Source organism: Chiroxiphia lanceolata, chromosome 1 (genome assembly GCF_009829145.1).
Source record: "Chiroxiphia lanceolata isolate bChiLan1 chromosome 1, bChiLan1.pri, whole genome shotgun sequence".
Classification (NCBI taxonomy): domain Eukaryota; kingdom Metazoa; phylum Chordata; class Aves; order Passeriformes; family Pipridae; genus Chiroxiphia; species Chiroxiphia lanceolata.
Genome location: NC_045637.1, coordinates 4,648,564 through 4,674,041, shown reverse-complemented (window position 1 = coordinate 4,674,041; position 25,478 = coordinate 4,648,564). Strand labels below are relative to the sequence as shown.

The 25,478-nt window shown below is 46.0% G+C and overlaps 1 long non-coding RNA gene across 2 annotated transcripts; it reads right to left on the bottom strand.

Annotated features, from left to right (window-relative positions):
- Positions 1-2,628: 2,628 nt before the first annotated feature.
- Positions 2,629-11,453, bottom strand: LOC116790924. Of its 2 annotated transcripts, none has more exons than XR_004358541.1 (3): positions 11,325-11,453; positions 5,962-6,040; positions 2,629-2,727 (listed from the first exon to the last, which is right to left on the bottom strand). It is a non-coding gene; the product is annotated as an uncharacterized LOC116790924 (long non-coding RNA). The 2 variants fall into 2 exon arrangements; XR_004358538.1 differs by lacking the exon at positions 11,325-11,453 and adding an exon at positions 8,766-9,730.
- Between the last annotated feature and the right edge of the window lie 14,025 nt (positions 11,454-25,478).

Genomic DNA, 25,478 nt, shown 5'->3' with positions numbered 1-25,478 from the left:
TTGGACAATTACATCTGAAATTAAATTTACCATTCTCTGTTTACCCCTGACTGTAATGATGTCCTTCTACTGCCTTGTCTGTCTGCTGATTCAGTCTGTTCCAGCGAGGAATGAATGAACCTGCATTGTGCTACCTAAACCAGGAGAAAAGTCCTGGCTGCAAAGCCTCCATGCTCACCACCAGCACTGAAGCCCTTTCACTGGGGCAGGCAGGGAACCTTCTAAAAAGCAGAAAATCCCAGTATAAACTGGTGAATGCAAACCAAGGATGACAGTCAGATGCTGAAATTTGTCTCTGAAGCCTTGGGCTTTTTACACACTTTATGTCCTGTGATTCCTCTGTAACAGTGTCACTTAATTGGAGCATGAGGTTCCATTTGCTGATCCCTATCCAGGCTCCTAAAGGTGGGGGTAAAATCACCCAGGTTGTCGGTGATGCTGAGAAATGCCCACGATGTAGCCTGTGCATGGCACGGTCCTGTTTTGATCCCACGTTTGCTGTCAGAGGGAAGGTGCTGGACCCTCAGGACAGGGGGCTCCTGATCCTTCCAGACCCACCTTCGGGGCACACTCCTCACTTCCACACTCAGCTTCGGGCTCTCTCACTCTCTGACATTTTCAAAGTTGTGAAACCAAATCTCGGCAGCTGAGTTTTCCTGACACTAAAAACTCCTGAATCATCTTTTTTAAGGCCCCTTTAGCTGTCATTTTGATACATCTTTTATGCATCTTTTTAGTTGCTCCTTTGGGTCTTTGCACTGGTGTAGTGTTGCATCAACCAGCAGTCATTTGTGGCTGGCACGGGCATGTGTGAAGGAAATGGAGAGGAACCCTTGTTTGGAGAGGAAATAAAGGTGAACAATCACATGGACCTTACAAACATGTTGGAACACAATAAAACACAGATGGTTTCAACTTTGGCAGTGAGGGAGTAGCATTGTTTAAACACAGACATTTAAAGACCATACAGATAATTTCCAGAGAGGAGAAGGACAATCCTGTGGTCTACTTTGCAGCTTGGACATGCCTAAGTCTAGCAGCAGCCCCTCCCTGTGTGTAGGACTGCCTTGCTTTTTGATATCTGGCAGGTGAGTCGCTCCCTGCACTGGGCTGCCTGTGGGACTTTCCCAGCTGTAACTTTGAAGTTGGCTGTTTTGCCCGTTCTGTGATGTGGTGATGTATGTTTATAGTTTGTGAAGCACCTCGGGGTGAAAGGCCTTCTGTAAATGCTGTTATTCATCAAGAAATAACGGGGCCTGTCCTTTAACTGTGAGCTGGAACCGTTCCCAAACCCCACCACCACACTCAGCTGTTTATTATTTTTCCTAGAGCGGCGCCCAAGGATGAAATGGGAATGGGGGTGCCTTGTGCTGAATGCTGTGTGAATGGAAATGTCATCTTCTCACCAACCAGAGAGGAAAAGGCTGTGGGAAGGGAACTGTTTTACACGCTGTGCCTGAGAGCCTTTCTTTCTCAGCTCAGCAAGGATGATCAGAGGCCAGAAGGTCTCCACATTTTTCCTCAGACCGAACCTAAAAGTGGGGCCCTACAAACACAGCTCCATCCGAGCAGCTGGACAACCCTTTCCACTGACGATGGCAGAGACTCATCCCGGGGGCAGTTCACCCAAGCAGGTTCAGACACCAAATTTAAGCTGAGATGAACCACATCCTTCCTGAACCTGCTTCTCTCCCCAGACTAAAAGAGCAAATCATAAACCAAATCCAGATGTAGGCACTCACAGGCGATTTGCAGGTTGGGATGAGAGAAACACCCAGGGAGAGAGACTGGATGCTCCCTGTGGACAAACACCACTATTCCACTCTGTACAAATGGAAAGGTCCCTCGAGATACCTTGCCCCAACTTTGGGGCTGAGCCACACACCGATCAATCTCCAGCACTGTGCCCTTTTCTTTTCCTTTTCAGGAGATGAAGGAATCAAAGAAGATATGAACCCTCCCAGCTAGAAGGAGTAGTGGAATGGTTGGGAGTGTGTACATCCAACTAGAGTGGGACAACTAGAAACACTGCAGTGAATTAGATGTTGTATGTCTGACAAGAGACCAGTCAAAGCTGCAACAAACCTCCATTTATGCCCCTGGGAATGTAGCATGTCTTATAGGATGCCAAGGACAGTATTCATGTTAAAAACAAATAAAAAAAGGTCTTCTGTGTGAAATTCATACTGAATGTGTTAGTGCCTCACAGAGGGATTTGGACTCTCTTAGGATTTTGGGCTGTGGATATCTCAGGGCAATTTGTAGTCTTGGTAAAAGTGCACCTGCTTAAAATTGTGACAGATCATTATGGGTCTAATGCAGATGATTAGGTAAAATCCAGCTTCCAGAGCCTGCACTTCGGGGCTGGAACTTGTGCATGAACAGAAGTGCCTGTGGCTTCCCTGCTTCCTGGCTCCTACTGACTCGGAAAGGTTTCAGCAGAGCCTCTCCTCCTTTTGGCATTTTAACATCCATTTTTGGCAGGGCTCCACCGTATCAGCGGTGTATAAAAATACAGAATAAACCAAACCTAACAGAAGGAAATAATTTTGAACAGCACAAGAGGCCCTCCCCATGAAAACACTGGGAGGGACACCTTACTTAAAGATCTCACCTTCAACTCTCTTTCCTGGTCCTGCTGCCCATTCATTTGGGTTTCACACACGTCCAAGCCTCTTCACTAAATCGAGACCAATTTCTTTGGAGTTGAGCCCATGCTCTTAGAAGCTGGTTGGAAAAAAATAAAGATATTAGATAGGTATTAAATATTAGGAAAAAATTCTTTACTCAGAAGGAGGTGAAGCACAAGAACACGTTTCCCATAGAGGTTGTGGGTGCCCCATCCCCAGAAACGTCCAAGGCCAGGTTGGACAGGGCTCTGAGCAACCTGATCTAGTTGATGTCCCTGCTCTTTGCAGGGGGTCTGAACTGGATGAACTTTAAAAGTCCCTTCCAACCCAGCCTGTTTCATGATTCTGTGAACTGCAGTGAGATTTTAACTCTTCCTGTGTTGGTCAATGTTTTTTTCTGCCAAGGAGGAACCACTCCCCACCACAGAGAGGAATCCCAGTACACGGTGCAGTGCTGGTTTGAACTGGTCTCAGCCTCTTCTTGCTGTGGTTATGAAGAGTGTTTTCAGAGACTTTGAGGAAGTTTTGGTTATTTTAGGAATGGCTGCCTCCTATTCCTGGAGCAATTACTGCTATACCTCCTCCCTGGCCTGTTTACATCTACCTGGACCAAAAAGCTGTCATTAATAAGGTGGTGTTTTGTTCCACCACGTGTGTCTTTCCTCCTCTAAATCCCATGGACCTGTCAGTGCTCAGCTTTGTGAGCAAACACCACTGCACCAGGTGTATCACCAGGCACAGCCTTGCCCTGTTACCCACTAGCTTTGCAGCACTAAAATTTGTTGCATCAGTACAAAGTGACATTACCTTATTTTCCTACCATAGTAATTTATTCTTGGGACTTGGTGCTGATATTTAAAACACCCAACAACCCAATGTAAACACACGCTCTGACTCAGTCCTGGTGTACTTTAAAAGACACAACCTGTAAACATCCCTTCCTGCCGAGGCCCAAACAAAGGCAGAGGGCTTTCCTCCGAGCAGGAGCTGCAAGGTTGGCTTTGAACATCTTCTGCAGATGCTGCAGAGTCCCCTGCAGCCCTCTGCTTTTATCCTATTTCTTCCATGAATTTTATTTATTACTCCTCAGATGTCTGACTGACAATGTTTAATAGCACTCCTCCATCATGCTGCCTGGTGTAGCAGGGCAGAGGCAGTGGTTTGCCTAAGAGCACCTTCCAAAATACCACTGGCAGATTTGTTTTATCCATCGAGGCAGATCACAGGCCCAAGCAAATTGTTTAATTTCCGGTGGCTGTATGAACACTTTCCTCCTTCATTCTTCATGCTTCTGACAATGGCAGGAATTGAAAATGTTTGTTAACTAAAAGAAATCTGATACAGTTGCCAAAATGGAGTGAGGGGAGGCTGATTTGTATGACTGAAGCATTTAAACTGCTGAGTACAACGTGTGTGTGAACAGCAGTGTGTGCCCAAGAGAAAAGGCAGAGGGGAAAAGAGACCGTGACCCGTTTAGCTGTTAAATACAGAGATATTAAAGCTCTGACTATAGAAGTTGGGAGGTATAGAGAGAGGTGAGTGTGTGGTGCCTGTAAAGGGGATTACAGACCACAGGTTCACATTAAGAGGTGAGCTGCTTCTGGAGCTTTTATCCGTAATAAATGGAAAGAAATACCGGGTAATGGGAGACTTCAATCATAAAGATGTATGCTGGGAGTCTCATATAACCAGAAATAAATCTCTTTGAAGTTTCTCAAATGATGTGTGATCATTTTCTAGCCCAGGAGATATTACACCCAACACGAGATAACAGTATTTCAGATTCCATCCTGACAGATTGGTCTGTGTGTTGGAAGCTGACAGTGTCTGAGGAGCATATGGCTGGGACTCGGATTCAATAGAGGCAGGAGAGAGGATAGAGGATGGACCAGCACAGTAATGAATATATTGGGTAGCTCCAAAGGGATAATTTCCCAGGACTGAAGCAGCATAAAAAGAATGAAAGCTGGGCTTTCTATAAGAGGATTTTACCAGCTGACCAACCACCTTGATTTCACAATGATGTGAGAGGGCAATTTCCATTAAAATCCCATCCTGCTAAAAAGGGAGAATGTCACTCACTGCAAGACACATGACTTAATAAACTGATTTGAGCAAATAAAATCTACCTTAAAGTGGAGGGATGCAAAGCTGTGCTGTCCCCACACTGCCAGGGCAAGCTGGGGGGCAGCCTGGGGGGCAATTTTGGCCTTTGGTGGCTGAAGCGCTGCAATCCCATTATGTGTTCAGGTTTAGAAAATGCTGGAGGCTGGGCTGAGCTGGTGTTGGTGGGAGGGAGAAGCTGGAGACAACCCCAGGACTACCAAAAGTATTTCGTAGCCAGATGTAGGAGCTCTGTCTGTTGGGTTTATCCAAAGAAGACCAAGGGGTGACGTGGTGCCTGTGGGCTTTGTAGGGGAAGCACCAGGTCACTGGGTTGAGAGCAGGGCTAGAGGAGGAGACTGTGCTGTATGCTGTCAGAATCAAGCTGGTGGTTCTTCCTGCCTTTAAAAAACCTCTGAGTCTGCAAGATGCTGGTAAGGATACTGGTGATATTTGATTATGCAAGTGGTGTTCCACACCATTTTCTGGAATAATGCAGCATTGTCTGTCACAGGCAGAAGACTCAGCAGGGTGCTGGGAAAGGCTGGTCCCTGCAAGATACACTTGGGGAACAGTGTTCAAAGGCTCTCTGCTTTTGGATGGAGCCTCATGAGCTATCAACCCCAGGCTCGAGCCAGTAGATGTGAATTTTGGGTCCTGGAGTCCTGGCATGCTAGCAGGAGAATGGGAAAAATAAGTTCAAAATTAGAATTACTGTGAAATGGCAAAATATTGTGGAAAAGGCCGAAGATTTTATGCAAAGCTGACTTTAGCTATGCCACTACATCCCCCTCAGGGGACCCATATCCTCCTCTTGCAACAGGCAAGTCACTACCTTCCCGTGTGTCCATTGCCTTGGCTGCAATACAGTATTTCACAGAGCATATTGGCACCTCCAGTGCAGAACAGCTCTTTAAGTGCTTGCTGTTACAGTTATATTATGATTCCAAAGCAGGAGAAAGTAGTTTCTTTCCCTTTGCACCAATAATTGAGCTTATCTAGAATGACAAATTGATGGGCTCTGGAAAGAGAGCAGGAGTGATGTCTAAACTGGCCTGAAATTCAGTCAACAGCTTGTAGCATCTCTGAGAAGCCTCCAAGTACTTGTTACTGTGTCTTCTGTCTTCAAAATCATGAAGGAAATCAAAGACAGAAATCTGTGAAGTCTTTGCAAGTGGTCAGATGACTTTATTTCTCAGGAGTTCTCTGGTAACCAAAGCTTTCTTACCTTTTTCCCCCCAAACTGCAGCCCTCTTCTTGAACTCACATATGAGACTGGATAATCTGTCTCTTATTGCAGTGCTTTCCTGGGGAAAGAAGGGATAAAAAGACACTTAGGATCTATCTGGCACTTCAGAAGGACCGTTTCCCAGCGGGTTGACAGGTCTATTTCAGTAGGAAACTGGAAGAAGAGCCTTGACCTTGCTGAAACTCATCCATCTGCAGAGCTCTGTTCCTGCAGGTGTAGGAATCAGACCCCCAGTAAGACCTTCTGTGCTCACAAATCCCTCATGGTCCTCGTGCAGAAGAGCCACTGTGATGAGGGGCAATGAAATCCTTGTTCCCAGCCCTTCTGCAGCTGCCCTGGATTTGAGAGAGAGGAAAGAGCCCCAAAAGACTGAAAACACCATGAAGTGCAGAGGGGAAATAACTCACAGAAAAAGCTCAGCTGTGGCTGTGAGATTTAATCCATTTGAACTGCCAAACATGTCCAAACTCACTTATTTTGGCCCAATACCACTTTTTTTTTTTTTTATTTCTAACTCGGGAAGGGCATGGGGGCTCTTTGTCTGTAGTAAGTATTATGAAAGTAGAAATAAAAAGGAGAAGAAAGACCCTTTCAGCTCCCCGTGGCTAATCAGGTATTCACCTTGAGCAAGTACTAATGCAACCAGCACCACATCAAAGGGGAAGCTGGCTCTCCAGTTGAGAAGATTATTAAAAAATTGAAGAGTACCAGGCAGCCCCCAACCAGCATCAGTGACTGCACTTCCCATTCTGTTTTGTACAGAAAAACGCAGCCCTGTGCTTGTCCTCTCAGCTGCCACCTGCTCAGGGGTTATGGCCATCAAAAAGAGGCACTGGGGGAACTGTCCTTGCAGGCAGGGAGGGTTTTGTGTTCGGGGACTCGGTATTTCTATTCCATTCTTCACACGGTCGAGTTACCAGAAGGTACTAATGCGAGCCAAACCCACCAGGTGCTGACTTGATTTTTGATGTAATGGCAATAGCAAACTCCTTTCTGTCACAAAAGTTAAAATATGTTAAATATTCTGAACTAGGAAAGAAACCAAAACATCCCAATTGGGAACATAGCAGAAGAAAAATACACATAATTTTGTGATAGCAATTCACTGGAAATGGGATGCTTCCAGTTTGGCCCCCAGCTGTACACAAGTATAAAGGGTGAAGAGGAAGTCCCAAGCTGGGATGGAGCTATTCCAGTGCTTGTAGGTGGCTTTGCTGCCACAATATGGGTGTTTATATTAAATAGTGCTGCAAGTCAGGAGCCCAACCCGCCTCTTTTCCAGGGGCAAAGACAGAGCATCTCCATATCCCTCCATCCTGAACTGCAGGATCGTGCTCCAGACCCGCTCTCTTGATGACAAGAGCATTGAGATTTCTTGCTGTATGGGCATAAAGGAATCTTTTTTTCCTCCCATCCCAGAGGGATTTTTCACTTGACTTCGATAGCATAAACACTTACCTGCATGCTTGTACACTTGCAGATGGGGGTAAGAATTCTTCTCACAATAAAGACTTAAAATCCTTCATTTTTCTACTGTTTTGTTCTCCTGTTACCTGACATGAGGCCCTTTAAGTGCAAGCTGAAAGCATCCAGGGTTTTATCTACAAATTATGGCACAGCCACCCACAGCTAAAGTGATGCCTAACGTTGGGCTATTCCTTCAGCCCAAAACTCCCCTGTAGGTCATCAACAGCCAGATTTCAGAGTAAGCTGATGCCATATGAATCCACAAGAATCTGCTCCAGTGCACATCTGAATCATATGAAGCAGTCAAACACCTCTCAGCTCCTAAACAAACCCTCTGACATTGCTGTTTTAAAGGGACAAGTTTTGTATCTGTGGAGAGAGTTGAGGTTGTTCAGCCTGGAGAAGAGAAGGCTCTGGGGAGGCCTTATTGACCCTTCCAGTACCTGAAAAAGCTGGAGAGGGATTTTGGACAAGGGCATGGAGTGACAGGGCAAGAGGGAGTGGTTTTAAACTGAAAGAGGAGAGATTTAGATTAGGTGTGAAAGAGAATTTCTTTCCTGTGAGGGTGGTGAGGCCCTGGCACAGGTTGCCCAGAGAAGCTGTGGCTGCCCCATCCCTGGAAGTGTTCAAGGCCAGGTTGGATGGGGCTTGGAGCAACCTGGGATAGTGGAAGGTGTCCTTGCCCATGGCAGGTGTGTTGGAACAAGATGATCTTGAAGGTCCCTTCCAACCCAAACCATTCTATGATGATATTTATGAATTGGTTCTAAAAGAATATGCACTGGGAAGTGAAAACAATGGGTATTTTACCTCAACAAACCCAACCACTCAAAAGCAAAAAGCCAAACCCATTACTAAGCCACCACTGGGGAAGATGTGTGTTGCCACATGAGTTCAAAAGGGGGTAAAAAGAACATAGTAAGAAAATGGGAGCTCTACTGTAAATAGGGAGGCAGAGAGAAGTGCCTTGCAATGCTGTTTGCAAGGAGAAATGCCTTTGGCTCTTGCTGAACTCCCACCCTGGAAGATTCCAGGGACTGAAATGACAGTCTGAGAGTGTGAAGTCCCTCCCAGGTTACACAACAGAAGGAGATGTCTCTGGTTGTGGTGGCTGGTTTGGGAGTTCTGCTCACTACTATTTCATGTCTATGCCTGTGAAAGGGAGGCAGGAAGGCTCCAGAGCAGCAAGAGGAGGCACCAGGCACCACCTTTGGGATGGACCAGACAGAATTTCCAACAAAAAGGGCATTTTGGCACTGAGTGACGGAGGAAATAAAAATAGAGAGAGCGATGACAGCCTGCCATTTGTGTCTCACCTTGCCATGGAAAATAGGAGTTTTAACTCCACAAATACACTGAATTGTGCCAGTTTTACCTGGCTCTGTCATCAGTTTCTTTTCCTGCGTTTCAATAACCACGTGGTTTGTATGAGCTGAGCATTAGCTCATTTCAGTCTCCCCACGGTGCTGTGGTTTACGTGGTTCACTGATTTCCCAGAGTCTGGCTGAAGTGCAGATATGCTGAGGTTCCTGACTAGGAATAAACCAGGCCAACGTGCTGCAAAGCAGTTAATGTATTTATCCACTCAGTATCCAGTGAGGTAGACAAATGGGTTTTCCATGTTAAAGAGGGTGTGTGGAGTCCAAAGGGGGGGAAAAAAAGTGTTATTGAGTGGTCAGAACTGCATACAGAATATATATTTGTGCATTTCTGTATGTGTGAGTTTTCCTAATTTGATGGATTTGGCTTAGAAAATGTTGTTTAAAAAATCCCCACACAGTCAGGAAGTCTAAAATTGTGGCTTAAAAATTACTTTTAAGCAGAGGAGTCAGATTAGAGTGGTGGAGGGAGTCCCTCAGCCCAGGGCTGACATGGGCCTTGGTGGAAGCAGCCTCTCTGCAGCATGAGGGGCTGAATCCCAATGGTCTGAGAGCACTGTGAACCCCATACTGCAGGAGATCTTGTAATTCCTTTCCCCCTGGGCTTGGTGAAGCAGCTCCCACAGGCTCTGCAGAGTCTCACCCAGGAAAGCAGGACCAGCACAACCCATGACACTGACCTCACTGGGGGTTAAGGAAGGAACCCTGACCTCAAGCGTCCTTTCCCCAGCTGTGAGACCTGCCTTTGTTTGAGACCTTTATTGTTCAAGTCCTGCAGAAGAATAGGCTGTCGCCGGGAGCAAGAAGAAGAAAATTGCCACACAGGCAAAAACCATCCTCGTGTCCTTTTTCCAATAGAACTGGAATTTTTTTGACTGCCTGGTTTCAATAAAAAGCCCAGAAAGGAAGAATTGAAGGGGGCATTGCTTTTCATGGAATGCCAGCAAATAATTGCAAAAAGTTGCTTGTTTTCAAAGAATTGCACGACTGGGGACAATGCAGGGTGCCCAGGGCTGCGCAGACACGCCACATTTGCACCAATCCCGGGTTGAATTCTGCTGCTTAACTCTTCTCCTTGAAAACTCCTGATCTTGGAATTTATCTTCATCTCTTAAAGCTTCTCCTGCTGCTGGCTCTAGCAAGGACACGGAGAGTGGAAGCATTAGATACTGCTCAGCTGCTCAAGGGAGTGTTGAGCCACAGTGGTATTTCTGTATGAAGACTGATCCTGGCATTTGACACGTCACGCAGGCGCTGGGGCCAGTGCTGATTCCCTTTGGCCACTGGAAGGTGATGCTGTGTTTGGGGTGGAATTGCACCAGCAAACCTTTACTTCCACTTCAAATGTCACCCAAGTTGGGCACTTTCTGTCTATAACAGCCCCAAAATAACCCCAAGACAAAACACTGTCGAAACTTTACAGAAAGTCTTGAATTTATGACTGTAAAAGTACCAGGCATACAAATCAATGTTATACATAAATCATATTGAGTTTTTGTCTCATAATTTACCCTTTTTTTCCCAGGGAGCACTGTTTGCTTTGTATTTATCTGCTGTATTTGTACAAGGTTAAAACATTCTGGGTTTTGTAGTCACTGTCACTCAACTAGCAAGCCCCTCAAACTTGTCTGCCTTGCACCCCATGGTAGCTCTTCCCAAATTCCATTTCCATGTCTATTCATCCCACAGAAAGTATCACACCTGCTGGCCTCTGGAATGTGTTGGTCATGATGTTAAGGAGCTTATATTCCACAATGTAGGACTTTTTTTTGTTTTGTTTTGTTTTGTTTTGTTGTTGGGTTTTTTTGTTTGGTTGTTTTTTTGGTTGTTTTTGGTTTTGTTTTTTTTTTTTCCATTTCAAATGCCACTCTTTTGGAGCTCTTAGTCCAGTTGCTGACACCAGAAGCATTGGTGTGGATTTTTGCCACTGAAATTATTCTGGTAGGTTCACTGGCCCTGCTGGTTCCCTCAAAGGGTCAGCAGGCCCCATGACACTGGCAGTGCCAGGACAAGGCAGGATGTTGGACCCCACATCCCACAGTGTATCCTGCAGGATGCCCTTACATAAATGTATGAAAAAATTTTGGAGAAATTTTCCATCAAATCTCTCTGTTTCATCCTACAGCAGTTCTGTTTTTGTGCTGTTCTTCCAGTTTGCTACAGAGGCCTCGATGTGGAGTGACCATCTGAGCATCATCTGCATTATAATCCCAGGAGAACACACGGTTTCTTCTCAGCAGGATCAGCTGGGAGGCTTCTGAGGGCAATGACAGGAGGGCCTACAAATGCCACAGGCATTTTCCCCAGTTTGGAGCCAGATGGGGTAATGCAACCCCCTCAGTGCCAGTGCAGCTCTTCTTCCTCTGAGTTCAAAAAGCTTTGTCAAAAACCCCGGAAAAACTTTGCAGAGGTAGAGGAACAGAGAGCAGAGGGATTGCTGCTGGGGGCCTGCAAAACTGCTGTTCCCACTTGGTGGGGAATTGCAACAAAACATACCAAAGTCAGTTGTTTTGAGAAATCTGTAGCCACAGGTGCCATTCCAGCTTTCCCACCCACGGCTCGTGGTTTCCCACCCATGATTCCATCACGAACCACCCTACAAAGCACACTCTCTCTTTAGAACAGCACCGGGGGAGTGGGAGGAAGACTCCTGCTGTGTACCCTGGACCATAGATAAATAGAGATTATAATAATAGTGATAAATAGCGATAACAAGTGATAAATGGCGAAGAAACTGGGCCAGGGGTAGGTGGTAAAAGGCAGCAGAAGATAACTCTCTGCTTGGCCCTTCCCACCCCGGACACAGAGGAATGTGGAGAGCCTTGGAGGCAGCACTGCTTCATCCACCACTCACAATGTGCAGCCTCAGGGTGTTTTAACCTCCCTCCTCAGGAAGGGGAGGGCAGATTGTAGGAGCTGGGGTGGAATATTCAGGATGGCAAATTGCTGAGCTTCTCAGAGGCAATCGTGGGCTCATGGAGAAAAAGAAGACGAAACATGAGGGAGGTTTGTGACTGGCTGGACCTCTGGACCTCGTCCTGCTGCGCTCCCAAAAGCTCTGACTCCAGGGAATGGCGTGGGAAGGTGTCCTGCCGTAACGGGAGAAATAAGACAGCTCTGCCTTGAAATGTCTGGGCAGAGATTAAATGCGACTTGCTGGAAGAAGAAATCGCTGTGATATTGTGCCAACGAGCCGCAGAGCTGTTCGTGTTCGGATGGATTCTCCCTGGGAGCGGCAGGGGCCCCGCGCCTGCCAATTAGTGAGTTTGGGGAATGCATCCCGCGCTCCTCCCCGCTCCTGCAGCAACGCAGCTCCCTGTGCCGCTGCCCCTCCTGGGGCTGGAGCATGTTCTGTTCTTCCAGGGGCCGGGAACTCATCGCTCCATTTTTTTTGTAACATGATTTTCTTAGTTCAAAGCAACCAGTGCTTGTTTTAATTAACGAATATGTTTCTCTTTTCTTGCTTCCTGGCTCCCTGCCTGCTCCTGCGTTTTCGTGCCTCGAGAATAAAATGTTTCATTCAAAACAGAATCCTCTTTGTCCCTGTGTGGCCGCTGCTCGGAGAGGTGAGGGAGCTGGGGAGGCGGCAGCAGTTTCGATTTTGGGGGGTGGAGGAGCAGGGAGGGAGAAATGGGCCGGATTACAGAAAACCTGCCAAGAAAAGACAAGTTTTGTAGCACTCATCTCACTTAACTCTTCCCATTTTTCCAAGAGCCGTGGCAAATCCTATTTATGCAAATCCTCACCTTAGAAGCTTTCAAATATTCTTAGAGCCACTGGTGTGAACGAAAGTGGAAATTGGAAGTACATAATCCCAGCCAAACCCTACGTACCTGTGGAGCTCACTGCAAAACGTGTGAGTGAGTAATGATGTGGCACATTTCACTGGTGTTTGCTGACCGCTGCCCCCGGCACCAGCTGTTTTTTCACCGCTCTGCTTTAGCTTATCAGCCCTCCCTGATATTGGGCTAAATTCCAAATAAAGCAGGGGAATCAGCTGGCAATTCATTTCATGTGTAGCATTTTTTTCCTCCACACTTAATTGAGCATTCCACTTCGAGTAATCCTCGGCATTAGATTAAATCTCTATTGATCTCGCTTTAATGAGCTCACCACTGTGACCAACAGCCCCTTCTCCGGCGGCAGATGGAGACGTGGGCATCCAAACGTGTGGCAGAAACACCTTGTTTAAGAGGACTGACACCTTCTCCTCTGTACAGCTATCCTTGGCACCCCTGTGCCCTGGAGTCTGCAGACCCAAAGCCAGCAGATACGCTCTGTTCTTTGCACCATGCCTTTGTGAGATTCCTATTGCAGGGAATTTCTGTATAAACACTGCCAAGAGCTTCCTGCCTAGAGATTTCACCCCTGAGCAGGCAATGTCCATGTCCATCAGTGTGAGGGCAGGTAGCTGGAGGCTCTGTGTGAGCTCTCTCCTGTGCCACAGGGAAACCAGGAATACTGGAGTGCTTGCAGCTCTCACTGCCTGCTTAAGGGGAAATATTGCAAATTCAGGTCTGGGCAAATCAATCTTGTGAGCTACAGAATTGATTCCAGTCTTGCATTTAAATTTCTACCTGAGGTTAAAATATAAAAAGAAGGAAATCTCCCTTTCCTCCCTTGTGATGAAAACAAAAGTGATTAATGAGTAAATCCTAATGACAAACACATCCTAATGACCCAGCACTTTATGATTTGCTGCACCGTAGCATTTTGTAGACTTCATGGCCCAGCTGATCTTTAGGGTCAGCTAATTGCACCTTCTACCTGGCAAAGGTCATGGGCATTTCCTGGGTGAATTTTGCATACAGCCAAACAGCTTGTGTTGGAACTGAACAGTTTAACCCTGTTTGAAAAACCCTGATGTACAGATGGCAACATGGGGGTGTTCTTGGGGAGGGGGTGGGGACCAGTATAGTGCTATGGAAAAGAAAGTTTAATTGAAATCTCATTCCCATGTGGTTTAAGAGCTTGTATCATCAAAAGATGTCATATACTAAATAATGCATTAAAGCTCTATGCCCAGTTTTGGTGGTTTTGTGACAAGTGGTGTTGCTCAAGCACAGCTGAGATGCAGCCACCAAGGCAGGGATGTTGTCTCATGTATTTTAACATGGAATTTGCAACATGAATTTGCCAGCACTGCCCATCATCATTTTCAAGTTTGGTTATTGCTCACTTGCTTTTTTCCTCTTTCTTATCTACAAGACACAATATGTCTTGCATCAGCAGATTGTGATTAATAGTCATGATGTGTAATGACATTAATTAGCAATAGCTATTGCTAATGATTAATAACAGCAGCTAAGTGAAACCTTGGCTGCAATGATTTATTTTGGTACTTTTATTGAGCTGTGCATCTGGCAATATTGGGATGCTGTAAGGGCTTCAGGAGGGAATGTCTGTGTGGGGGTGTGAAGAGCTGAGAAACACGTCGAGTAAAGCAGGTGTGTGGACTTGTCCCTCCTTATCCTTATGATCCACTGGGAAATTCAAGTGCTTCAGTGGGATGGAAGATGGAAGCTCATCAATGCAATGAGGCTTCAGCACAGGTCATAGAATCATGGAATGGTTTGGCTTGGAAGGGACCTCAAGATCATCTGGTTCCATCCTTCCTGCCGTGGGTGGGTACACCTTCCATTAGACCAGCTTGTTCAGGGCCACATCCAACCTGGCCTTGAACACTTCCAGGGATGGGGCATCCACAGCTTCTCTGGGCAACCTGTGCCAGGGCCTCACCACCCTCATAGTAAAGAATTTCTCCTTAACATCTGATATAAATCTCTCCTCTTTTCATTTAAAACCATTCCCCCTTGTCCTATCACTATGTACCCATGTAAAAAAGTCTCTCTCTTTTTTATAAACTTCCTTTATGTCCTGTAAGGTACTCTAAGGTCTCCCCAGAACCATCTCTTCTCCAGGCTGAACACTCCCAGCTCTCCCAGCCTGTCTCCATAGCAGAGGTGCTCCATCCCTCTGAGCATTTTTGTGACCTTCTCTGGACTCACTCCAACAGGTCAATCTCTTTTTTGTGCTGGGGGCTCCAGAGCTGGATGCAGTGCTACAGGGGGGGGTCTCACAAGGGCTGAGTAGAGAGGGAGGATCACCTCCCTCAACCTACTGCCCACCTAGGTCCCCTATTAACCATGAATTCCAAAAGTGGTCAGGGAGAAGGCTGTAATTACTCATGTTGAAATGAGAGATGGGATCATCTCTTGTGAGGTGTCACAGGATTTTTAAGACACAGAAACCCTGTCTGGGGTGTAGGAGCTTTCGTCCTGGTGCTGAATCTCTGTGTGCCCACCTAGAGAGGAATTGCTCTTTCCTTCCATGAGACATTGAGGCCTCTCTTCAGCAATGATGAACTGGAGCCAGGTTTGGATTCCTGATGAAGTCGTGCCTCAGAGACCAAAATGTAAGTTGTGTTGTACAGATTTTATGCAGCTCCTTCACAGGGAAATGCTGTTTTAATGCCTGTAACTTTGACATTGGATGGGAGACAAGCCAGAAGCACAAAGCAATAATCTCCACTGTTGCTAGGAAGGACCTGAAGGAAATTCCATCTTGAATATCCCTGCACCTTGGTAAAACAAATTGGAAACCAGAATTTGCAATATGGGAACATAATTGTTGTTTATTACTCAGCTGAACAGAACAGGCCCCTCTTCAGCATGGCCTTAGTGCTGGTTCCACCTTCTGGGACAACTAACTAGCATTTGGATTAAATACAATTATTCTTTTTTTTCCTCCTGCTTCCTATTAATTATATGCAATTTACTCTGAAAAGATCTGTTACTGTGCTAATCTTAGCAATCGCTGTACTGCAAGCGAAAACATTGCACAACCCTCTACGTCTGTAAGTGCTTCCAGAGATGAAATTTCAAATTAAAAAGCAGTAACAAAAATATCCTGGACCACTGCTACAGTTTCCCTCTGTGGCACAAAGGTTTCTAAGAGAAACATTTTCCTTTATTTTTAGCCACTCCTGCTACCACTGCAGTTGTTCCTGTGGTCTATTCTTTCTAATTTAAGTTGCAGTACCCGGTTATTTGATTTGTCTCCAGTGAGCCACGCAAAGGGATGATGCAGGCGGTGTAATAATAGTCTGTGCTGGGCAGGGACTGACAGTCTGGGTTACACAGAAACGTCCCACAAGCCTGGAGGAAGTGTTAGGCAACTGAGAGCTGAGGGGCTGGAAACCTTTCAGTGAAGAGCTGATGGCTGGAGTCCAACTCCAGGTTAAGTGTGCTGGAAAGATGGTTTCTGAGCGTTGAGAGATTCTGTAGTGCCTTGAAAGGTGCAGATGAGAAAATGAGTATAGAATGGAATGTGAAGGGGTGAAAACCCATTCACAAAACCCCCAGAAAAAAAAACCCAGAGAGCACAGCTGCCAAAGTTTGACTGACAGGAGTCAGAGGTGGCTCCTGCACCACAGGCTGACTTTCTCTGCAGGCTTTGTCAGAATTTACAGATAAGGCTGTGGGACGGAACTCTGACCTCCTGTGACCCATGTCAGAGCATTTTCGGAAGCACTGGGCTGGCAGTGGTCAGGTAACTGCCACAGACATAAAGGGCCAAGATGACCTTCTCCTCTGACATCCAAGGAGCAAAGGCCTCTATACTGGAACCAGTAACTTGCAAGCCAGTTCAATCAACTATTTTAGAACAAGGCACTGTCTTTGTAGTGATCTTTGTCAAGTGCTTTGAAGTCCATTACAAGAAACATCCATTTTTATTACCATCCCAGCTCATGATAGTCTGTGACCTGGAAGGTCCAAAGGATCAAGCCAAGAATGAGATGAAATTAGAGCAATGATCCTGATGGAGTTGCAGTCCAGCCAACCTGCCTAAGCAGCTACTACATCCTGAAAATTCACAGGAGTGGGATCACAGAATCCCAGAATATACTGAGCTGGAAGGGACACACAAGGATCATCAAAGTCCAAATCCTGTCCCTGCACAGGACAGCCCCAAGAATCACACCTTGTGCCTGAGAGCATTGTCCAAATGCTTCTTTAGCTCTGGCACTCTTGGTGCTGTGACCACTTCCCTGGGGAGTCTGTTCCAGTACCAGGATCCGTCTGACTATCCGTGGATGTACAGTGTGGGTCCTGAGAACTCACTCAGGTCACTTTTGTAATCAGTAGGGTGAGAGGCACCTCTCAGTTGAACAGAGGGTGTAACTAATGTCCATTTTGCAGCCCACGGGCTGCACAGAGGAGAGATCACAGAATCATAGAATGGGTTGAGTTGGAAGAGACCTTAAAGATACACTGGCACAGCCACTGTTTTTGTGTTTCCTGTTCGTTTATTCCATCCAACCCCCAGGTCAGTGTCTGTGGTGTCATGTTGTCCGTACAAAACGCCTCGCTGTCCCCAGGGACTGCAGAAGGATTTTGGCATCCCTCACTGGGCTTTTGCATCCATGGTGGGACCAGTTTTGCTGAAGGTTTTGTGACACTTAAAAATAGGTTGTACCTGGAACAGGGCTACAACTGGAGTGAGAGTCTGTGGGGCAGCACATTCTCTGATCCAAGCCTGATGATTAACGAGAACATGAGACTTTGCACTGAATTTCCATACCACAATGTGTCTGGTTGACCCACAGAAGTAATTTGAAACCAACTGTCAAATTTATTCCCTTTTGCTCCTGGTGCAGCCTGGTGTGCAATTTTTCAGCGGTAGCACTGAGCTAAGTGGAGTCAATGAGGGTTAAAAGGGCTTTAAGAAAAAAAAAGGAAGTCATATTTGGTCAGGTTATTATTATCCCATATTGATCCCTGCAGCATTTATTGGGCAGCCCATGGAAAGTTGTTCTGACACAACTGAGTGGGCAGCACAAGGAAATGCTGGGATTGCTTGAATTGACGTAGTAGCTAGAGAAAGTGTTTGACAGCCTATGGCCTGAAGAGAAAGGATTCCTTTAAAGTGAAACTCAGTGGAGTGACTTATCTAATCACTGACATCTACTACTGACTTACCCACCCAGAGCACCACCCCTAGTGCAGTAAAACCAAACTAAAAATAGGAAAAGACCAGGTATTTTTTAGGTTTTGTTGGAAAGAACTCGATGTACAGAGAAGATGTTAATAGAAATGCATTGTAGACTTTTTGGTGGATAGTATTGGAAAACTATTAGTAAACTCTTCAGCACAGTTCATGTGCACAGAGATGGAAAATGAAAAGTGGGAATGAAAGGCAGGCAAAGCAAGACAAAACGAAATACCTTAATGATTAGTAAAGCTTCTGTATCAGAAAGAATAAAGCTCATGATTGAATAACTGAGAAGTCAGATCTCAGCTGTTCACACAACTGAGACAGGCTGAGAGAAATGGCATGGTTCAGCCTGGAGAAGAGAAGGCTTCAAGGAGACCTTAGAGCCCCTTCCATACCTAAAGGGGCTCCAAGAGAGCTGCAGAGGGACTTTTCACAAGGGCATGGAAAGATGGGATGAGGGGGAGTGCCTTTAAGCTTGCAGAGGGCTGGATTAGATTAGATATTAGGAAGAAATTCTTTACTATAAGGCTGGTGAGGCACTGGCACAGGTTGCCCAGAGAAACTGTGGCTGCTCCATCCCTGGAAGTGTTCAAGACCCGACTGGATGAGGCTTCGATCAATCTGGTCTAGTGGAAGGTATCCCTGCCTGTGGCAGGGGGGTGGAACGAGATGATAATTAAGGTCCCTTCCAACCCAAACCATTCTACGATTCTAGCTGAAATAGGTGATCCCACATCATGGGGGACTTCTGGAAACTCAGGAGCTCATGTCTGTGACTCTCAAGGGAACTAAAGAAGTAGCTTGGCATCTCCTCTTTCCACCAAGCAAAGTGCTGAGCCCCGCTGGCTGCTGTTAAAACCTCAGCCTGTGTTTCTTATTGCCGCTCTATATGGAGTGTAGCCCTAGTGTAAGTGTAATACACTGAGCTTATTATCCTCATTTTCCAGCACAGCAGAACTGAATGCAGTTACAAAGCCTCTTAGAGGTGATTTGACTATGCAGATGCTCTACAGCCTGCTGCTTTTGCAGCCACATTTAGCGCCTGTTGAAGAACAGAAATCCTTCTAGGCTGATATTGGAGCCATCTGGTGATGTCTTTTTCAGTCCAGTAAACACTTCTGGGTTCAGTTTAGAGGATGTCAGTATGTAACAGCTTATTTAAGAACCAGAATGGATGAATAGAGACTGGGTGACTGCGAAGAGCTCGTACACCTTGGGAATGATGCAAATGATTATTCCTAACATTAATGATAGACAGGAGAAATCTGTATTGTTTCTCTTTGAGCGTGGGTTAGGGGATTGAGCAGAATTTCAGTGGCATCTCTGGAAATGTCAGCAAGCCTCCTATTTTGTGGGATGACTTGAATGTAAAAGTGTATCTGCATTGAGTGGTATCCTGCTGTGCTGCTTGGAGCAAAGTAACACCACAGACCCAGTGGGCTGCAGAGGGAGATGCAGCACATAAAGGATGCACAGTGTCTGTTATACATGTGATTATACACGTTGCCCCCCTGGAGGTGCTTTTTATCACCACACAAAGCTCCTGGCTCAGCACCATGTCCGATGAAAGCAGGTCAACCAGTCCACCTTCTTCCCACACCCTGGGGACCATTCCCATCCGTGATGGGACCAGCCTCACTCCACGGGACTGGCAACCTCTCCTGAGCTCATACTGGCTTTGACCTTGGCAGCTCCTAAACTATCTGTTACAGGCCAAGGCAATTCATGCAAACACTATAACTTGGTTTGGACAGTGATTTAGAAACAACCCTCTTCGGATGGTGTTTCCAAAGAACAGAAAGGTCTTTTTGTTACTGGGTTTTCTCTTCACTGAAGTGCCTCTCTTTAACTTGTATTGCAACTGTGACCATTCCAGGAGCCTGTTCACTAATTGATAGGATCCGTGCTCGTGCATCCAGCTGCTCACATCCCTCCCTGTGCCTCCAGGTCAGTTGTTCAGGCAGCAGATGTGTCCCTGTCACCACTCCTTTACAGACTGATTCTCTACGCTTTGCTTTCTGCACACCTGCAGCAGCACCAGGCCCTGCTGGGAGCCAGGAGGGCACTGCAGATTCCTCCAGATTCCTCTCTAACAACTACCCTTTCCCCATGTATATCCACAGGGTGAAGCAATAGGGAAAACTTCCAGGAAACTTTCAAACAGGTATTCCACTGCTCCCTTCCCTGCCAGGCATGAGAGGTTTTCCATTCTCCCTATCCAGCAGATCCCTCCACTGTGCCCATGACTGAGCCACATGGTGGTACCTGTTGCCATCACAGCTTCACCTGGTGCTCTTCATTTTCTCTTTTCCCCACAGTGGCCCTGCTGTTGCCAAGCCTTAATGAGATTGCAGGTTCCCCTGGTGGCAACCCTGCCTGTCAGGCTCTGCTGCGAGGCATTTGCTGCTTTCAGGTGGTGTCAAGCCATAACCAATACTTTTAAAAACAACTGCTAGAGGATGAAGTTTTGAGATGGTTCACAGACATTTCATATTATGAGCCATATTTTATGGGAGAAATTAATTCTCACAGTCATTCACTAGTGCATGTTTCTTCCTCTTACTGCCCTTTGCTTCTTCCCTGGCATTCGCTGTTGTTCTCTGCATGGCACAGTGGTATTAGGAGATTGAGAGTGAGATTTTATGATATTTTCTGTCCTATTTAATGGGTAGGTGTTGTTGGAATGGGTGGTCAGGTTCACCAGGCTGCACATTTCCACTATGCCCTTTGTGTTGGTCCTGCTGCATTCTGGTGCTGGGAACTGCATGAGCAAAAAAACCTTCCGTGGCACAAAACCTGAAGGGCTCAGTGCTGGTTTAGCTCCCTGGGCTGGCAATGTGTGGGTCAGGGACACAGCAGTGAGGTGAAAGGGAAGTTGCAGGATGCATGCTGGGGTCAGGGACAGTGCCAGGGAGCCGGACATCCTTCTTGGCAGTGCTCAAAGGTAGGTTGGCTCCACTGTATAATAAAATCACAGTTACCCAGACCCCTGTGGAGCTGCATATCCTGTAACAGCTGCCCTTCAGTTCCAGTGTGAGAACTGAAGTATTGGAATTTGTTCAACAAATGCAATCTCTTTTCTTCTTCAGGAGCTGGTCAATCAGATGGTGTTCAGGATACCTCTGCCCTTCTTAAGGGAATAAGATAAGCAGTAAAGGCAGTCCTGAGGTTTGCCAGCCTTTATCTCCCATCTCTCTCACAGCCTCCCATGCTTGTCCTGATCTCAGAAAGCTTCAGAACAAATTAGAGGCTTCTTGATTTGGTAATCTGGGAACACGCCGGGGCTGCTGGGAGAGAGGCAGGAGGCACGGTGGGCAAGCACGCCTGGCTTCCCTTGGTGCAGGCAGGTGGAATCTCTTCTCCATGACCGGGGACAGCGGTTCCCATTCAAAGTACTGGGAAACCATAACACAGATGCCTGAGGTCACCTATCCAAGGACACAGGGGGTTGCACAACCTTATGCATCACACCCAACCCGTCTGTGCCTTCAGGTGTCGCCTGTGATCACCTGAGTTACTCAGCCTGACAAAGGTTGGCTTCCTGCACATCTGTGCTCCTGCCAGAAGCGCTCTGCAGAGTGAGTCACTCTGCAGTGTGGCAGCAGCTGGGTCCTGCCGGTGTCTGCTAAAATCTTTACACCTCTTCAGATTTCCCAGAGAGGTCAGCTTTGTGCCGTGAGCCCAGTGCAATATGTGGGAATGGGTTTTGTGAAAAGACTGAAGGCATCACGTTCTTTGGGGTAGCTTAGAGCTCCAGAAAGATCTCTGCAGTCGATGGAAGTCCCAAAAGTGCTGGTGTTTCACTTCATTCAAAAACTGTTCAAACCTAAAGAGGGATGAGATGTACTCCTCATGGGAGGGGAGCGTGCTTGTTTGCCTTTTGATGGTTTATTTTTGAGGAAATGACCTTTTTGAGCTGTTCAGCAGCTGCTCTTTCTTCATCATTTATTTTGCTTTCAATATTTTCCAAAATGTAAAGAAGAAGTCATAACCCCACCACCCCAAAAAGAACAATGGTATGAGACAGCTTAGATGATTTAGCCAGTCCTCTGCTTTTCCAGGCAATCAGTGCAGATAAATTGATTGATGAATCTGTGCCCTCAAAACCCAAAATCATCACTGATGTGATCAGGGAATAATTCACTTTGTCTTATTCGATGAAGCCAGACTGCTGCCTGTGTGAAATTCCTTCTGAAAAGGGAGGGAGGGAGGGGTTCGTCTGTCTGGGAGCTGTGACCGTGCTCCTGATTCACGGCACAGAGTCATTCCAGCTCACTCCAAATAACATCTTTCCCTGGGGACTGACTGCAACGGGCAGCTGCCAGCAACCAACTTGTCTGGTGCCTCCTCCCCTCCTTGGCAGGACTCCCACCCCCAAGTTTTTAGGGGATGTGTGAAAAAAGGGGCATTTCCTGCCCCTTAGAGATGTAACCAAAAGGAAGTCAGTGCTTCTCTTTCAGTTCTGACAACATGGAGGGGGCTGACTACAGCAGGGAATTTTGCATGTAACATTTTAGAGTAGGTAGAGGAATACTGACTGAAACAACAGAAAACACCAAGAGGAAATTCTGGAAAAAATATCCCAACTCCTGCTCTTCCAGCACCTGAAAGTCACGATCTGGAAAATACAGATCCAGTGGGAGCACCTTTGTCCCAGCCTTTCAGCTTAATGTGAAGTCTCAGCTCTTCCAACACTGTAAGAAACTCAGTGCAGGTTGGTATTGTGCTGTTGCTTTGTAGAAAGTTGGAAAAAAAAAAAATGGAAGTTGTGGACACAGGGGTAATTGTGATGTGCTGTGGAAGTCAGCATGGTTTTTATAAAGGGAAGTCCTGCCATATGGTCCCACTGGAGTTTTCTGAAGGTGTCAACAAGCCTTTGGATAAAGGATATCCTGTTGATATAACCAGCTTGTATTTCCTGAGAGCTGCAGACAGCATCTCTCACCACAGGCTTTTAAGGAAAGACAAGGCGTAAATGAGAAGGTCCCTGGATGAATAAAAAGGGAATGAATAAAAAACCCAGGAAACAGAGAGTGAGAGCTCATGGTCAGGTCTTGTGGTGGAGGTTGATCAGCAGTGGTGTCCCCTGGAGATTTGTGCTGTTTGCTCACAGAATCATTCATGAGCTGGAAAGGAGGAAACAGTGAAGTGACAAGGTTTAGTTATGATTCGAAACTACTCTGGGTATTAAAGATGAGGAAAGACTGGGAAGAATTGCAGAATCTCAGTGACTGGACAGACAAATGATGCCCAAGGGGAAAAGCAGCTCTCAGCTCACAAGTAGCCCTGAGATGGCTGTTACCAGCCAGGAGTGAAGAGTTAGGGCTATAACAGGTAGTTCCATGGAAACGTCAGCTAAGCATTAAAACAAATCAAATGTTGGGAATTGCCAGGAAAGGGACGAGAGAGAAAAGCAGAGAATGTTACTACACAACTGTATAACTCTATGGCTTTTCTAGCTGGAATCCTGTGTGCAGCTCTGGTCCTCTTGCTTGAAAAGGAAACAACAGATGTAAAAAGATTCAGATGAGGGTTAAAAGGCTGATAAGGAGCCTGTAACTACTTGATGTAAGGGAAAACTAAATAAGTTACTACTTCAATTGTGGTGGTTTGAACCACCACAAAAATTCAATCTCTAAGCTTCCCCCACCTTCCCACAATTTTACCTCAACACCGAAGAGAAACTTTCAGGCAAGCACACTTCTGTAGGGGGAAAGGGAAGGGAAGATATAAATCTAAATGATAAATCTATAACATCATGAACATCATGGGGAAGGTGAAGAGATTGATTTTTCATTGCACTTTCCAATAACAGAAGAAGGAACCAGTGATTTTAAGTAGGAGAGGACACGCTCAAAGCAAACGGAAGGAAGTGACTCTTCATGCCTGGAGTTCAACTTTGGAACTTCCTGCCACACTGTGTTGTGGGAACCAAAAACTGATGTGGCTTCAAAAGCATCCCTTCAAGCAGCCTCTTCGAGGAAGAGAGAGATTGAATGTTATTAATATACCAAACCCACCTTTTCAGGAAGGGCCTGAACTGCAAATGATTGCAAAATGGGAGTCTGCTTTGTCCAGTTCTTACTCCCTTCCTGAGGCATCTGCTTTGGCTGATGTCAGAGAGGGATTCTTAGAGACAATGGAGATTGGTCCTTGGGCTGCACTGAATCAAGGAATAAGCTCATGCATTGACCATCAGCCCCTTCACAGTGGTTTGAGTGTCACACATTTTTCTCAGCATTGCTGTGTATTTTAAGATCTTGTCGTGGTTTAATCCTAGCCAGGAACTCAGCCCTGCACAGCCCTTGCTTTCTCCTCTCTGGTGGGAGGGGGGACAGAACTGGAAAAGTGAGAAATCTCATGGGTTGGGACAAAGACAATTTTATAGGGGAAGCAAAAGCTGTACACACAAGCAAAGCAAAACAAGGAATTCATTCGCCACTTGCCACAGGCAGGTGTTTGGCTGTGCCCAGGAAAGCTGGGCTCCAGCACATGTAACAGTGACCTGGGAAATCAAACACCGTCATGCTGAATGTCCCCCCTTCCTTCTTCTCTCCTCAGATGCTGAGCATGATGTCCTACACTCTGGAATATCCCTTGGGCCAATTGGGGTCAGCTGTCACAGCTGTGTACTCTCCCAAATTCCTGTGCACTCCCAGCCCACTCACTGGTGGGGTGGAGTGAGGAGCAGAAAAAGCCTTGACTCTGTGTAAGCTCTGCTCAGCAATAATGAAAACATCCCTGAATTACCAACACTGTTTTCATCACAAATCCAAAACACAGTCCCATACTTGCTATTATGATGAAAATTGCCTCGGCCAAAACCAGCACAGACCTCAAAGACCCAACCTAGGAAGCAGACAAAGCAATGATATCAGACATTCTATCTCATTTTCATGAGCCTATGCCTGCCTCACTGTCCTTCAGCCTGTTATCTGCAGATTTTCATTTCTCCTCTTATGGGAACACCACTTGCAGTCATTATCAGTTTGAGGATTTTGCAACTATCCACTGCATAAAAAGGTAGAATGATCACAAAAGATGTAGATTCTTAGTATATTGTTTCAAGTGCTATATTTAACTAAATTACCCCCTCTTTTGGAATTGTTTGTTATTCCTTTGGTGATAGAACAGCATCCTGTTTGCCTGCACATACTGCAGCTGCAGATTTTTAGTGAAATCCTCATGGGTTTCTTGAAATAGCTTTAGAACTGAAACCTCCCAAACACTGCACTGCACTTCCAATTTATTTAACCAGATCCTAGAGTAAAACAACTGTTCCTATCCTATTGTTGTTCTTCAGAAGGCATGGACATGGTGTTTGTTTAGTGCAAGTGCTTAAAAATACCCCTGGAATTATACAACTTTATCTTTATTAAGCTATATGACTCAGATTGGGAAAATTCCAGAAGGTATGTTTGCTTCCATAACCTTAACTCAATTATGCTGCACATCCTACATGAATAATCCATTGTCAGCCACAGGAAATGCAGATCTCGTTGAACTACCACAACCTGATTACAGACAATGATCCATAAACTGGTAGTTCTGAGTAATATTAATGACTTTCCTGAACATTTGATTTAGATATATGGCTAAGTAATTTAGATACATGGCTAAGTAATTAATTCAGCACTATAAATTTGGAGAGTT